This window comes from Dendropsophus ebraccatus, chromosome 11, assembly GCF_027789765.1.
Source record: "Dendropsophus ebraccatus isolate aDenEbr1 chromosome 11, aDenEbr1.pat, whole genome shotgun sequence".
In the NCBI taxonomy this organism is placed as follows: domain Eukaryota; kingdom Metazoa; phylum Chordata; class Amphibia; order Anura; family Hylidae; genus Dendropsophus; species Dendropsophus ebraccatus.
Window position 1 is genome coordinate 59,601,007 of NC_091464.1, and position 13,891 is coordinate 59,614,897.

Here is a 13,891-nt window from a genome sequence, read left to right on the forward strand (position 1 = left end):
ATTTGTAAGGCCTGGGACTCGTACTACCCTACTTGGCACTCGCTGAACTAGTTGGGCAGAAGGTGGTCACAGACGACCACTTGTCTATATGCCAGTACAAGTATTCTTCACTGTTCTCTAACTGTCTACTAAACTCAGCCAAGCAGGGCACATTATTACCTGGACAAGGTCCCCCAAGACAGTACTTCTTCTTCTTCTTCACCCTTTGGCTCAACTGCACCTGTGAAGTGTTTAATGTTTTCAACCTGTATTGCACTGAAGTACCTCCCAGTTAAGAAGTTATGGACTGTCCTATTTTAGTGTCACTGCACCTGCACCTACACTGCACTCACACTTTATGCTTGGACCCACCCTTTTTTTGAGCGCAGTGCTCGTGTGTCCGGGGTTGAGTACTAACACCACTCCTGCCCACTGTGACAAATGTACCGCAAACCCACCTAGCTGCAACACCACCTAACAGCTACCCTCGACCACAGCACAAACTCACATACATTTATTATCACTGGGTTCACACTACGTTTTTGCAATCCTTTTTTTTTCCATCCATCTTTTTTTTTAATAATAGAAGTCAATGGAAAAACGGATCAAAACAGATGCACACAAATGCACCCAATTTTTTTAACCATTTTTTTCCAAAAACAGATTGCAAAAATGTAGTGTGAACCCAGCCTAACAGAGGGGGGTGGGCACAGCAGAACAGGACTGCACCAGCCACCAGTTATGTGCAGAGAATGGAAGTGTGAGTATTTTTCATGTAATGTTCTCCTTTCCCCAGCAGATGACAGACAACATAACACACAGACTAACTTATATTGTGGACCAATATCTTCATGTTAGACTAAAAAATATAAATGATGTGATACAATTTTATTCAGCTTAGGCTCAGGAGACATGGAACAACATATTGCTTATCAATAAAATCCAAACCCCAGAAGATCTATAATAATAAGCAATGTCGCTATATACTGCCCATCAGTTATATTCTCCTCCAGCTATAGGAGATCCCTGCAGTAGTCAATGGCCGAGACCTCCCCGGCCAGAAAGAAATGAAAAATTTAATAGTTAATCAGTTTGAAGTATATTTCTGGTGTGCAGGTAAATGGAAAACTGCAGATAGTATGGGGCACCAGCTCAATAGTGGCTCATATCCTGGGCAGTTGCTTCGAACCATAGATCTAAAGGTATAGGTAGGTTCCCCAGAAGATAGGTATGTACTCCCAGTAGGTAGACTTGTCTCCCCAGTAGGTAGATAGTTTTCCCTATTTTGTAAGTAGATGGTGTTAGTAGGTAGATACTGAATGTCTCCCCAGAAGGCAGGTAGCCTTCCCTATTATGTAAGCAGGTGTTCCCAATAGGTAGCTATGTCTCCCTAGTATGAAGGTAGTTTCTCCTATTATGTAGGCAGGTGTCCCCAGTAGGTAGACATGTCTCCGCAGTAGGTAGATAGTTTTCCCTATTTTGTAGGTAGATGGTCTTAGTAGGTAGATTCTGTATGTCTCCACAGAAGGCAGGTAGCCTTCCCCATTACATAGGCAAAGGTTCCCAGTAGACCGATATGTCTCCCTAGTAGGTAGTCTTCCTTCTTATATAGGTAGGTCTCCCCTAGCCAAATAAAATAAGTAAAAGAAATTCACCTCTTCCTGTTTCTGCACCAAGCCGTAGGGTCTTCCACCTCCTCCTCTCTGATGTGATGTAGTGATGTCATTGTACACACCTATTCCAGGAAGTAGAAGGCCTAAGCCTCACTAGTGGTGGGAAATGGAGCCAGTGGCTCTTTATTCCATCACAGCTTTCAATCACATGTATACCCTAAAAACCCTAAAGGGGTATTTCACTCAAACATAACCTTTGATATGTTGCAGGCAGCCCATGGTGAGACTAACAACTCCTTCTATACTTGTTATTATCTATTCTGCCTTCTTTCCCTAGTTCTCAGCTGCTGCTTTCTGCTGAAAACACAAAAATCTGTATGTGAGCCTTTCTCTCTGTCTCTCCCTCCTCCCCCCTCCCATCTGAGACAGATGATGTAAACAAGTCCCTGACTGGCTTTTTCTGCAACAGTGTAGCTTCTTTGTAATGTGGGAGGATTAATTACAGTGAGTTCATTAGCAATTTGAACACAAAATAACTCTCCCAGCATTACAAAGAAGCCACGGAGTTGCAGATAAAGCCAGTCAGGGACTTTTACATCAGCTGTCTCAGAAGGGAGGGGGAGGAGGGGGAGACAGAGTGAGAAAGAGAGGCTTACACACATATTTCTGTGTTTTTAGCAGAAAGCAGCAGCTCAGAACTGGGTGAAGGAGACTGAATATAGAATAACAAGTATGGAATGAAATTCTCACCAGGGGCAGCAACATATCAAAAGTTATGTTCAGTGAAATACACTATACACCTAGGGATACAGGAAAATTGCATGGTTTCCTCGGGGCTAGCAAGTGCCAATAATACCGACCCCATCCCCCTTTAGAAAAGTAGCTAGTGGTGTCCTAGGCCCATGCCTAACCTAGTGGACCCATATTCCAGTGCTAACTTTCATACAGTTTACTGGGGGTGGCTAAAACTGTAACTTTGTCCTGCTATAGGAGATTTCCCAGATTGGACTATTCCTTTAAACCTGATTATTTTTTCACAACCACTGTCTGTACTTTATTTTAATATTGCGTGTAGCCAGTAAAGCTGAACTGTGATCTGGCCTCTTGGAATAATTCAGAGTAATGTTATGATCTCCTGTGAAGCGTCTCTAGATCAGGTAGCATCATCGCCCTCACCGGCCACCCGCTCACTACGAGTAAACAATTTAACACCTGACTGGCATCCCCTCCCGCTCCGCTCTTTAGTGCCAGCTTGTGCCATTGATTAGTCGCTCCTGAACCAGTGAATTAGCATTTCTATTTGCCTGTGTTTTCTCTGTATCCTTTGGAGCTGAAAACCATAGATCCTGTTCGGAGGTGACAAGTACCGGGCCGTGACGAATCACTGACCTTAGTGAAGTGGAGCTGCTGCTACTGGGGGAGTAGCTAAAGTTTCCTCAGAATGTTATTTTCTAAAGATGAGAGATTGATGGCGACTTTAAAGGTCATGTAAGGAATAATGGCCTACAGGTTGGGATGATGCACCCGGAGAGTAATATTATGTACGCCCCATGGCACCTTTGCTAAATTATAATAGCAGTCAGATGCAAAAAATACTTAAAGGGAAGGTTAACACCATGCTTCCTGAACAGCAGGTGCTGCACTGTGACTGCACATACAAGCATGGTGAGACTGCACTCTGGGCTGCTGCTTGTGTGTGTGTGTGTGTGGCCCTGTGCTAGTACAGTCCACTAACTCCTCCAGACCTGGATTTTATACTAAAGAGCTGTTCTGGGTGCTGTAAGCCAATCAGATGTGTCTCCCTGTGTTATCCTTCTTCTCTCTACTTCATGTTGTTTCATTAAAACATTAAAGCAGGGATATTGCAGCTGCATCCCCCTCCTCTCCCCTTCATCCTACTTACTGTTATAAACTTGAAAGATTAGCAATTAGAACTTTTTTTTTATATGAATAAAGATTTAATAGTAAGGGACATAACCTGAAACCACTGGGCCAAAAAAAACACCCTGTAGCCCTTTAGCGGTTGCAAATGTACAATTTCCATCATGTATGCACAGCCAAAGACAAGGCTTTCTGGAGGAGCGTGATTTTGGTGATTTTGATTTCTCAGTTTGCAGCGCTCCGTTGCAAAATGTATTTACTGCAAGTAATGATTTTTTGTTAGCTCAAATTCTGCAGAATAAATGGACACCAGATAGAAACCAAAGAGACCCTATGAAAAGCAATGAGATTTCCTGGGATCTGTATGGATCTGTCAATGTGCATTTTTGAACAGACCTTGAAGTAAATGTGTCTGATTTTTGTCTCTGATAACCACCAATCACAGGTCACATTTCCTTAAAGTGTAGCTATCATTTAAAAAAACTTCTGACTTGTCATAGCGACATATCAGAGGCATGCATAAGTCGGGGTCCGGGTGCTGAGACCCCCGCCAATCGATAGAACGAAAGGGCAGACACGCTTAGCAGCGTGCGCTGTGCCCCTTCATCTCTGCTGTAATTGCTTATGGATATGTTCACAGAAAATTTTTCCAGCTCCGTTTAAATAGACATCTGTCATTTTAAGACTAAGATAACGGACATCATTTAGCAGCCTGGCCTCCCCTTAGTGCAGTGACTGGTGATGGTACATTATTCTAGTTTGAGGTTACTAGTTGGACTTTCATAAATGTTCTCCAGTGTGTGTACATGTCGAAAAGTAAGTTAATTCTCTATTAGGCCGCTAAACACTGCCTGTGGACAGGGGATAACTTTTTCAGATGGGATACCAAGGATTAATGGTTTTTATTTTTTCAGTCTGAAAAGTGATATCAGGTAGAATAGGATAGAATATTTTGGCACTGACCTCCATGAAAGCAGCATTCTGGTCCTGGACATTAATACAGATGACATCTGGGTGGGTGGAATTGCTCTTTAATGGATGTGAGAAAATGTGAATAAGAGTCTTCAGAACTTCTTACTGTACGAAACATCTGAAAGTTTAATCGATGCAGAATGTGACATCTTTTCTCTGGTTTATACATCGATCAATAAAGGAATCATAACTGGCCTCGCCCACAACCTCAAGACTCTGGAAATAGAACGGCCGGAATGTCTAATGATCTGCGGAGGACGAGTGTCTCCATCTACATGTCCACAATGAATGGCCTGATCCCCTGTGTCACCACCATGATTGCGAGAATACTGTTTTTATATGGACTTTTTTTGTAGACTGGGAAAAGGGAGGGGGCTACCTATAGCTGCAATGCTTTATATACTTGTATGTGGAATGTTCTTGAAGGTGGGAGGAGCCTATCCTGGACCAGTTTCACTTCCCTTAGAGACAGGAAGCTCAGTCTCATCAAGCATATAGTAAAAAACCCAATCTCCTCACTTTCCACAGCCTTAAAGAGGACCTGTCACCCCCGAAGCCGGGGTGACAGGCTCCCAACCCCCCGCTAGAGCACCTTTTACGTACCGGGTCCCGCTTCCTGATTCGGTCGGGTGACAGAGATATCAGCGCCCGAAGCCCGGCGCACGTTCCTGAGATGAGTTCAACGCTCATACAGAATGACTGGTGAGTCCATGAGAGTTGGACTCATCTCAGGAGCGTGCGCGCTGGGCTTTGGGCGCTGATATCTCCGTCACCCGACCGAATCAGGAAGCGGGACCCAGCGGGATCAGGTACGTATAAGGTGCTCTAGCAGGGGGTCGGGAGCCTGTCACCCCACATCGGGGGTGACAGGTTCCCTTTAAATTCTGGGAAAGCCCAGAGCATACAAAGCCTGAGTGCCTAATCTCAGCAGAACCACCCAGCCCATACTGAGGGAGACAGAGAAAAATAAGAACATAGAGGGATAGTGGGGAGAAGGTAAACAAGTGCCTCATTGCTACTTTAGGACCCTTCAGAGCTTCAGGTTCAGCCTAGGAACACTGTGACTACCAAGCTATCATATACATTTTGGACCTAAACCGCTCTGTAGGCATAACATCTTGCCTGAAACCACATAAGAGTAAGCCCCAGAGAAAACTATCATGTACTCCACTGACTTGTGGTCCGCCCACCATTCGACAGGCCCACAGAGTGTGGAATTAGCCACCTGACCACTTAACACAGCAAGCCAAAGAAAAGAGGGCATAACACTTATGCAATTCTTTTTTATTGTCACAGATTGGCGGAAGCACAATTATCAACAATTAAATCTCAAATCATGGGTAAAGTAAGCCCCGCCCCCGAGGAACCTGATTTGGAGGGATACTGATATGTGGCTCATGTGTGGTCCACTCAGCAGAACATTTCTTTGAAAATTAGAACCTTTGGCAAGTGTGGGAAAGCTGGGATACAACTCATATGGGTTAATTAATGGTTAAAAGTGTTTGTCACCCAGCACCTGTTACTTCTGCTGGAACCAACTGAGAATTAAAGGAATGACCAACAAGAGGACAAGTCAGGGGTCATAGTACTAGAAAATTGCAGCACGCAGAAAGGTATTTAAAAAAAGAAGAAGTAAAAATGGGTTATAGTCTGATCCCTCCCATGGTCATGGGTTTCGCCATACACAGACATCCCTTACCCTTCCATCACCCTATCTATGGTGACCAGACAGCACCCACCCGGAGGGCCATTCTGGAAAGTTTTGGTGAGGGAAGTATTGTGAGGCTTGGGTGCAGAAGGATCTTTTCCATTATAGTGTAACATATGTCCATCTCCTTTGAAGGAATGACCAAAGTGTCCTTTAAATGTTACTATGTTATGATATGAGAGCAGTTATACGGTGGTGAGCAGCAGGAATGGATGACAGGCTCTCAGCAGGTTTCATTATGAGTAAATCTAATCCATGCAGACATTGATGTCGACTCTTAGATCAGTAGTTGTCATTTCCGCTCCGGCCTGTCCAGATTTTCCAGTGTCCTTTGTGCAGACATGAAGGACAGTGTAAAGATTGCTGACGAGGCTCAGACATTCACTTTCTTAAAGAAAATGCTCTATTGGCTTTTCAAGTTTTTTCTTTTCTATTTGTATTTGTCAGCAGAGATAGACTTTAAAGTATATAGCTTCTTTAAGAAATCGATCTTGTGTGTGAAGAATATAAAGAAGTGTGCAGCCAAAAATGTTCCATGTAATGTGTAATATTTTATTCTCTCTAAATCATTTCTGTAAATGTTCATTTTCTCTCTATAACTGTGCCCAGTGGGCGGAGCTGGTGTAACCAGAACCAATCAGAGATCCTTCTCCGGCTGCTGCTCCTTCCCTCTCACAGCATGAGCCTCATGCACATTCAAAGATAGTGAGACTGCAGCAGCATCTTTCTCCCCTTTTTTCTTTCTTCTTCACTTTGTCTAAAATTTTGATACTTGAGATCCACTCCTTACACTTCACACAGTATTTGAACACATAAAGAAAACTTGCAGATTTTTGGTCTCTTAAAAAACAAACAAACAAACATACAGTATATATGAATGATTAAACAGGGCAACATATAGATATACCTCTATGATTATATGATTATGTCTGCCTTGATGGGTACATTACCGAGGATCCACACCCCTTGATCACTGGTTCATCCATGCTGTCCTGATGTAATCCCCTCACAGACATGGCACCTATAGAGGGACATGTGACCATTATGTTATAAATAGATAGATATGGGATAGATAGGTACTGTAGATAGATAGATAGATAGATAGATAGAGTGGGTGTAGGAAGCTTGAACATGGTTATTCATACTTGCCACAATTAAGATTTGGTGGGGGGTTCTCGTTGTGCAATCGCTTTAATCTTTTTAATATTCTTCTGATTCCCTTAATGTTTTTTTTACCATGAAGGAGGTGACACTGTAGCCTAGGCTCCCCATAATGTGCCATATGATTATAGGTATTTATAGAGAACCACTAATTGGTGTTAATTGGTTCAATCATAATTATCAGTCACATGAACCAATTTATGTGTAAACCTTAGAGGAAAAGCCCAGTGAAGAAAAAAAAAAAGCAGAAAGGGAGGAGGGTGCGGTAACATAATAAACAAAGTATACTTACCTATCCTTGTGCCCCGTAATGCCTCACCTAGATCTGGCTAAAAGCCGGGAGCATCTTGCAGTGGGCAATCTATCAGCCAGGCTGTAACATTGCAGCTTAAAGAGCTGGGTACATGAAGTATCGAAAATTACAACCGATGGCCATGAGCCAGACTCGGGAGCGGTGCAATCAAGGCATGGGGATGGGTAAGTATACCTTGTTTATTAGGTTTTTGCATCTCTATGTAGCCTGGCTTGTTTATGAGACTTCTCTTTTAGGGCCCGTTCACACAAAGTAAAACAGGTGTAAATTTCGAGAGGAACCTTTGCTCAAAGAATTGACGTGTCAATTCTTTGAGTGGAGACCAGAGACACGCAGCACGTGAGATTGAGATACTGAGGCAGGCAGGATTCCAAGCGGAATCTGCGGCGGGGGTTCTGTTCGGAATTTTGCCTGTTTTACTCAGTGTGAACGGGCCCTTAAGGGGCTTTCCTCCTATTGTTACAGATATAAGTCATTGAGTGGTTCTCTTGTATTCACTGGTTTCTTAGGTATCGTAGTTCTCTACATGGACACCTATGGGCCTATGGGCGACAGCAACAAATGTCCATATGTTTAAAAGGAGCTAAACTGATGCATTATGTGAAATTAAACATATGTACAAGCATTTCTGAAAATGTCCTGCATGAGAGATATAGACTTACTGATCCCCCATGTCGATGCATTGTTTTGACAAAGTGTTGCCCTTGGTTACGACCAACTAAGGTGGTCATACATGCTCTCTAGGAAGTTCTGGCAGTTTGTCTCCACATAGCCTGCAAGCAAGGAGGATTGTGGGAAAGTGTGTGCACTGTTGCATAGCAACAGTACGGTCACAGCTCAGAGAGGAAACCAGAAAATTATTAAATTCATAGGGGAGAAAAACAGTGGCGGGATGTAAGTTACTTTACTAAAAACGGCACATGTGTCCTCTTTTTTTACTAACTTTACTTCATGATACAACCCCTTAGATCAGGGGCGGACACAGACTTCAGAGGGCCCCTGTGCAAAAAATGTGTTTGGGCCCCCCTAACCTATTCGTTTCTCCAACTTTCTGCCTTAAAGGAGCACATATGTATGCCCGGGTATCCGGTACATGTGTCCTGGTTTCTCGGGAGGGCCCTACAGTGCAGCACAGATGCCGGGGCCCACTAAAGGACTGTACTGTAGTCTGTGCATGGGCCCTCAATCACTGCTGGGGCACAGGTGGGATACATGTACTGTATTTGGCTGAACAGGTGGGATACATGTACTGTATGTGGCTGCTTATGGGGGCGATGAAAGAGAAAGACAACCATGCTGCAGGGGGGAGGGGGGAACAGTTATTGGCAAAGAAAGGAAGAAAGGCATAAACTTACAATAAGTTGACAGATACACTGACAATAATCACTCACTGTCAGAGCTGCTGCTGCTGCTCCTCCTCTTCACAATCCTGTTCCTGGCAGCCATAACCCTGGAGGATCCCTCCAGCCCCTGTTACCACATGCTCTCTGACCTCTCCTCCTCCCACAAGGTATGCCAGACAGTGGAGTACAGGAGGGGGAGAGGCTGTCAGCAGCAGCAGTGTGCAGGAGGAAAGGGAAGAGAACAACGGCACAGCATCCAGTGACTAAGTGGGCCCCCCCAGGAGCAGGGGGGGCAGCACTTCCCAGATGCTGATGCCGCCTGGGGGGCTTACTTTTGACATGTGACATGCTGAGCTGACACTTTAGAGTCTGAGCCTGGCGGGCCCCTGTATTGGCCTGGGCCCCTGTGCAGCTGAATAGGCTGCACAAGTGATATGTCCGCCACTGCCTTAGATAGCTTGGAGAAAGCTTATACCAGCTGTTTAACCTTTTAAATTCTGCAGTCAGTAGTGGCGTCTGCTGATGGTGGGAGGGGGGCTTCCTATGTGATATCACTAGTGTCCAAAAATACTACATTTATAACCAAACCTGTACAAACTGTAATGATAGCCATATTGATTGTCATCTAGCGTTCCCAGGAACTGATAGAATTGGTGATTCAGGAAAAACAGCTATTGATTCTTCTTTTCAGTATGAATGCATAAATCCAAGCGTTTTCTGGATTTTTTATATTATAACGGAGTAGTTGCCATGGCGATACACTGGGTGACGTCATCCTAATCGTTTTTTATTGCACCTAGGTTACAGATAAAAATTGAATGAGCCGAACGCAGCTTCCTAAAAAGTTATTGTGTGTTTCCAGCCTCACTAATGGCAGATCCGTAGAGTGTACAGTATATAGCATATAGTGTGTTATATCGCAGGAAGCATTAGATGGGAGAAACTGAAACTAATCATCTGATTCCTATAAGATGCTATAGTTATTCTGTTATTTTCCGACAGCTGGAAAAGCTCTCTGTCCCTACCACGCTACATATCAGTATAGGGGAGCTATGTTTCCCAACTGAATCATCTTCCAATTACGTGATTTGTAATGTGGGAACAGATCTGAATGTTACATAGAGCAGTGTTTCTCAATTCCAGTCCTCAGGCCTCACCAACAGGTCATGTTTTGAGGATTTCTTCAGTATTTCAGGTGATATTATTATACTCAGTGCATCAGGTTTTCTTTGTACAAAAATCCTCAAAACATGACCTGTTGGTGAGGCCTGAGGACTGGAATTGAGAAGCACTGACATAGAGAAAGCACCATACAAGCACCATGTTTAGTCACTTCAGACAGCAGCAGGACCAGAACTGGCACAAATCAGGGCAATGAAACCACCCAGTAAACGGAAGAGGTAGATGGTTGTTTATGCTATGGGGGGAAATAAAGTTTTTTCCCTATAGTGGTTGTATACAATCCTTTGCTACTCTAACCATAAGTAAATTAAAGGAAGACCCATTGTGTGCATAACATGTCATGTTCCCTTTTTCAGTGTATTATCCAGGTAAGAAAGGATATGCACTCTCTGGCCTTTTCAAGGTAGCCTTCCCTTCAAGTCACTGTTGGACTCCAACTAGAAGTCTTAGCACGTGACTGGGGATATATGTCAAGCCAAATATTTCTCCAAAGAGGAACACTTCCCATCTGCAGACAGTTGGTTTATGGTTATTGCCCTTCATCAGTACAGAGCAGGGTTCTTGCCATTGGGAAACCTATTGTGGGATTAAAGAGTTAATAAATGGTGTAGCTGGGCCACATGAGCCATTGCTGGATTGTTTACGTGACCCATTAATTTCATCATAGCCGGCCACACATTTCTGTTCACACGTTGCCTTTATCACTAAGCTACGCCCTCTTGCCAAGTGTCTAAAAAAAATCTGATGCCCACCAACTTTGTGGCACAAATTGAGCCAGGAGTGTTTTGAAATTGTAATGGTTAATTTGCCCCATTTTATATTTGCTCTGAATGAAACATAAAACAACCCTGAAGTCTTCATTTAAAATCTCCCACCCGAGTCTCCATGGTAACAGACTACAGGCCAACAGCGTGTAGTCTGATCCTGCATTCATTCTTCTTTCTATCTGTTCCTTACATATATTTAAAAAGATGGAAAGGAGGATGAGTGCAGGTGGAGACAACAAAGGGTTTATATAACCACAGAGAAATATAATTATGCCAAGGACCTGTGTGCACAAAACGGGAAGAGATCAGGACTATTTCAATCAGGACTTAATTTGCATTAGAGGCAGAAATAGTTTTTCAAAGTAATCCAGGATTACAAAATACGGCTGTTTTTCTTCAAAACATGTGCAATACCTGTCCTTAGACTGTGTGGTACTACAGCTCAGCTCCATTCATTTCAAGGAACTGAACCGTAAAATCACACCGAAATGGAGGACAAGAGTGGCACTGTTTCTGGAAGTTTTCTAATTTTGGATAATCCCTTCAAGAATATTCCTAGAAAATAAACTTAGAACGTTGGACATATTCTCTAAGATTTTTATAAAATGGTCTTATGGGGTGATTGTTGCCTCAAAACATTTTCTCCATGACAGGAGTCCAGCTCCTCACTAGTGTGCTTTTCTATGTTTATTTTATACTGGAAAAAAGGTGACATGTCCCCTTTAATAATAAAGGGATGATGTTAGAGGGATATGACAGGAGGGTAAACCTCCTAAGAAAATTAGTTTAAGCCCGAAACAGGATGATGGCCTTATCACTGGTGAAGAATGCTCCAGAGCTACGAGTCGCCGAGCTGAAGGTGAGATTATAGTCCACCAGTTTTACAAGCAAAACTCATTTAAAGTTTGCCGACCGGCTCAGCCTCCGAGTTAAGATGAGGACAGAAATAGCTCCTGGCCTCCTGCCACCAGCAAATAGAATATGTTCTAATGTCGCTCCAATCTTTCATTCATTTTACTGGGACCCGGGGCTAGGCTGCGCTGGACATAGTGACAGGGACAAATAACATTCACTGCATGTTCACATCAGACGCCGAGAGCTTAAAGGAATCCTTATTATAGGATGCAGTTAAAGGGAAGGTTCATCTTACATCATATACAGATATAGTGAGTACAGCTCTACAGTACAATACAGGATGTAATTCAGGATTAGTACAGGATAAGTAATGTAATGTATGTACAAGTGACCCCACCAGCAGAATAGCGAGTGCAGCTGTGTAGTATTGTGGTGGGCTGCGCTGGGCAGCTGCGACCGGTCACTTGCTAGATGGTATGGTATGTGACTCCACTACTGTGGTGGTTGGTCGGTAGAATATAGCTCAGCCAGGTGATAGGTTGTTGTGATGCCAGTGCTAACTCAGCATACAGGTATGAAGGCACACCTGCTTTTAATGTGTGGCTGGCTATACTTTTTCCTAATGGTCGGTGACTTGCCGGGTTGTGATGGGTCTCTTGGGCGCTTATCACAGTGGTCCGGAGTGGAAACATGACCCACCCGGAAAGTCTGTATTGCCACCCACAGAAAGGTGAGATAACCCAAGGATGATGTAGCTCGTATGTAGGTGCTAGTGCAATGATCAATAAGTCCCAATAGAATAAATAAACTCTTTTACTGATAAATCGTTCAGAATACAGATGAATGATACGTGACTGATACAGACTTGACTTCACCAGATCCATACTGAGAGCTGTTGAGGTAGAGAGTAGAGTAGCCGTGCTGACTTGGTTGCATGCTGAGAAGAGTAGAGAAGTTTGTTTGAACTTGAACCTTTAGCATTTGACTCCCGCTGCCTTCCCCTTCCGTGGGGAAGGCAGAGACTGGCCGAGTACTGCCTGGAAAACAGGGATACAGCTTAGGTAATAGTTTGTATCCCTGTTTTCCAGGCGGTACTCGGGCAGTCTCCACCTTCCGCACGGAAAGGGAAGGCATTGGGAATCAAATGCTGAAGGTTCGAGAAGATTCAAGTTTGATCGAACCTAACATTTCCCGATGTTCGATCATCTCTAGAGAAGAGTAGAGAGAGTTCAGAGTAGTGGAGAGGAGTAGGTCATGAGAGTCCCAACCCAATTTAGCAATGTACTCTGACGGAACTTTAAAAGAAGAATACTTGAAAGAAGAAAAATACTTGTGCCTGTGTTTCGACCCAGCAGTGCCCAGCAGTGTAGGGGTACCAGTCCTATCAGGGTGACACAAGCCCCAGTCCTAGTTACCTAAGTTCTTGGCTGCTTTGCTCTATCCGGATTAGTTCCTCTGCTTTAGGATACTGTCCTGCACTTTTAGAGATGGGTTGGGGTGTCCTGCACTTTCACAGCATGGGTTGGGGTGATCTCTGGCTTGTCCTCTCTTTAGAAACAGAAAGGAACTGACTAAGTGTGGGTCTACACTTCCTCTCCATGTGACAACAGCTCTTGTGAGTGGTGGAGGGAAAAAGAGTGCGAAAAGAAAAAGGAGAAGAGATAGAAGGTAGAAGAGAACAGCAACTCTCATTGGTGTACAGATCAATAAATAGAACAATAACCCCTAGTTCACTACAGCTGTGCAACAGTTACAAATATACAGCCAGTGACCTTTTGTGGTAAAACTCAAATATACGCTTTCATTACCACATTGTTTCTTACAGTACAAGGCTTTAGCAAGGGGTGTTCAAGCTAGGATAATACAGTATAATACAGGCTGTAACCCAGGATCAGTATGACCCCACCAGCAGAATAGTGAGTGCAGCTCTGGAGTATAACACAGGATGTATCTCAGGATCAGTATAGGATAAGTAATGTAATGTATGTACACAGTGACCTCACCAGCAGAATAGTAAGTGCAGCTCTGGGGTATTATACAATCTATAACTCTAAATCACCCGCTCTTTTGGTTTGTACAAGTTCACTGTCATGCTGTATACACAAAAAAAACAGGTC

General features: G+C 43.6%; 1 long non-coding RNA gene across 2 annotated transcripts in view; it reads right to left on the reverse strand.

Annotated features, from left to right (window-relative positions):
• Nucleotides 1-8,389, reverse strand: part of LOC138767956 (uncharacterized) — a 29,599-nt gene extending 21,210 nt beyond the window's left edge. The window contains exons 1-3 of one of the 2 annotated variants that reach the window (XR_011358888.1): nt 8,290-8,389; nt 7,061-7,174; nt 4,437-4,563 (exon numbers count right to left, since the gene is read on the reverse strand). This is a non-coding gene — a long non-coding RNA (uncharacterized lncRNA). Of the gene's footprint in view, nt 1-4,436; nt 4,564-6,715; nt 6,994-7,060; nt 7,175-8,289 lie in introns of those variants that run through there. The other variant, XR_011358889.1, reaches the window with a different exon arrangement.
• Between the last annotated feature and the right edge of the window lie 5,502 nt (nt 8,390-13,891).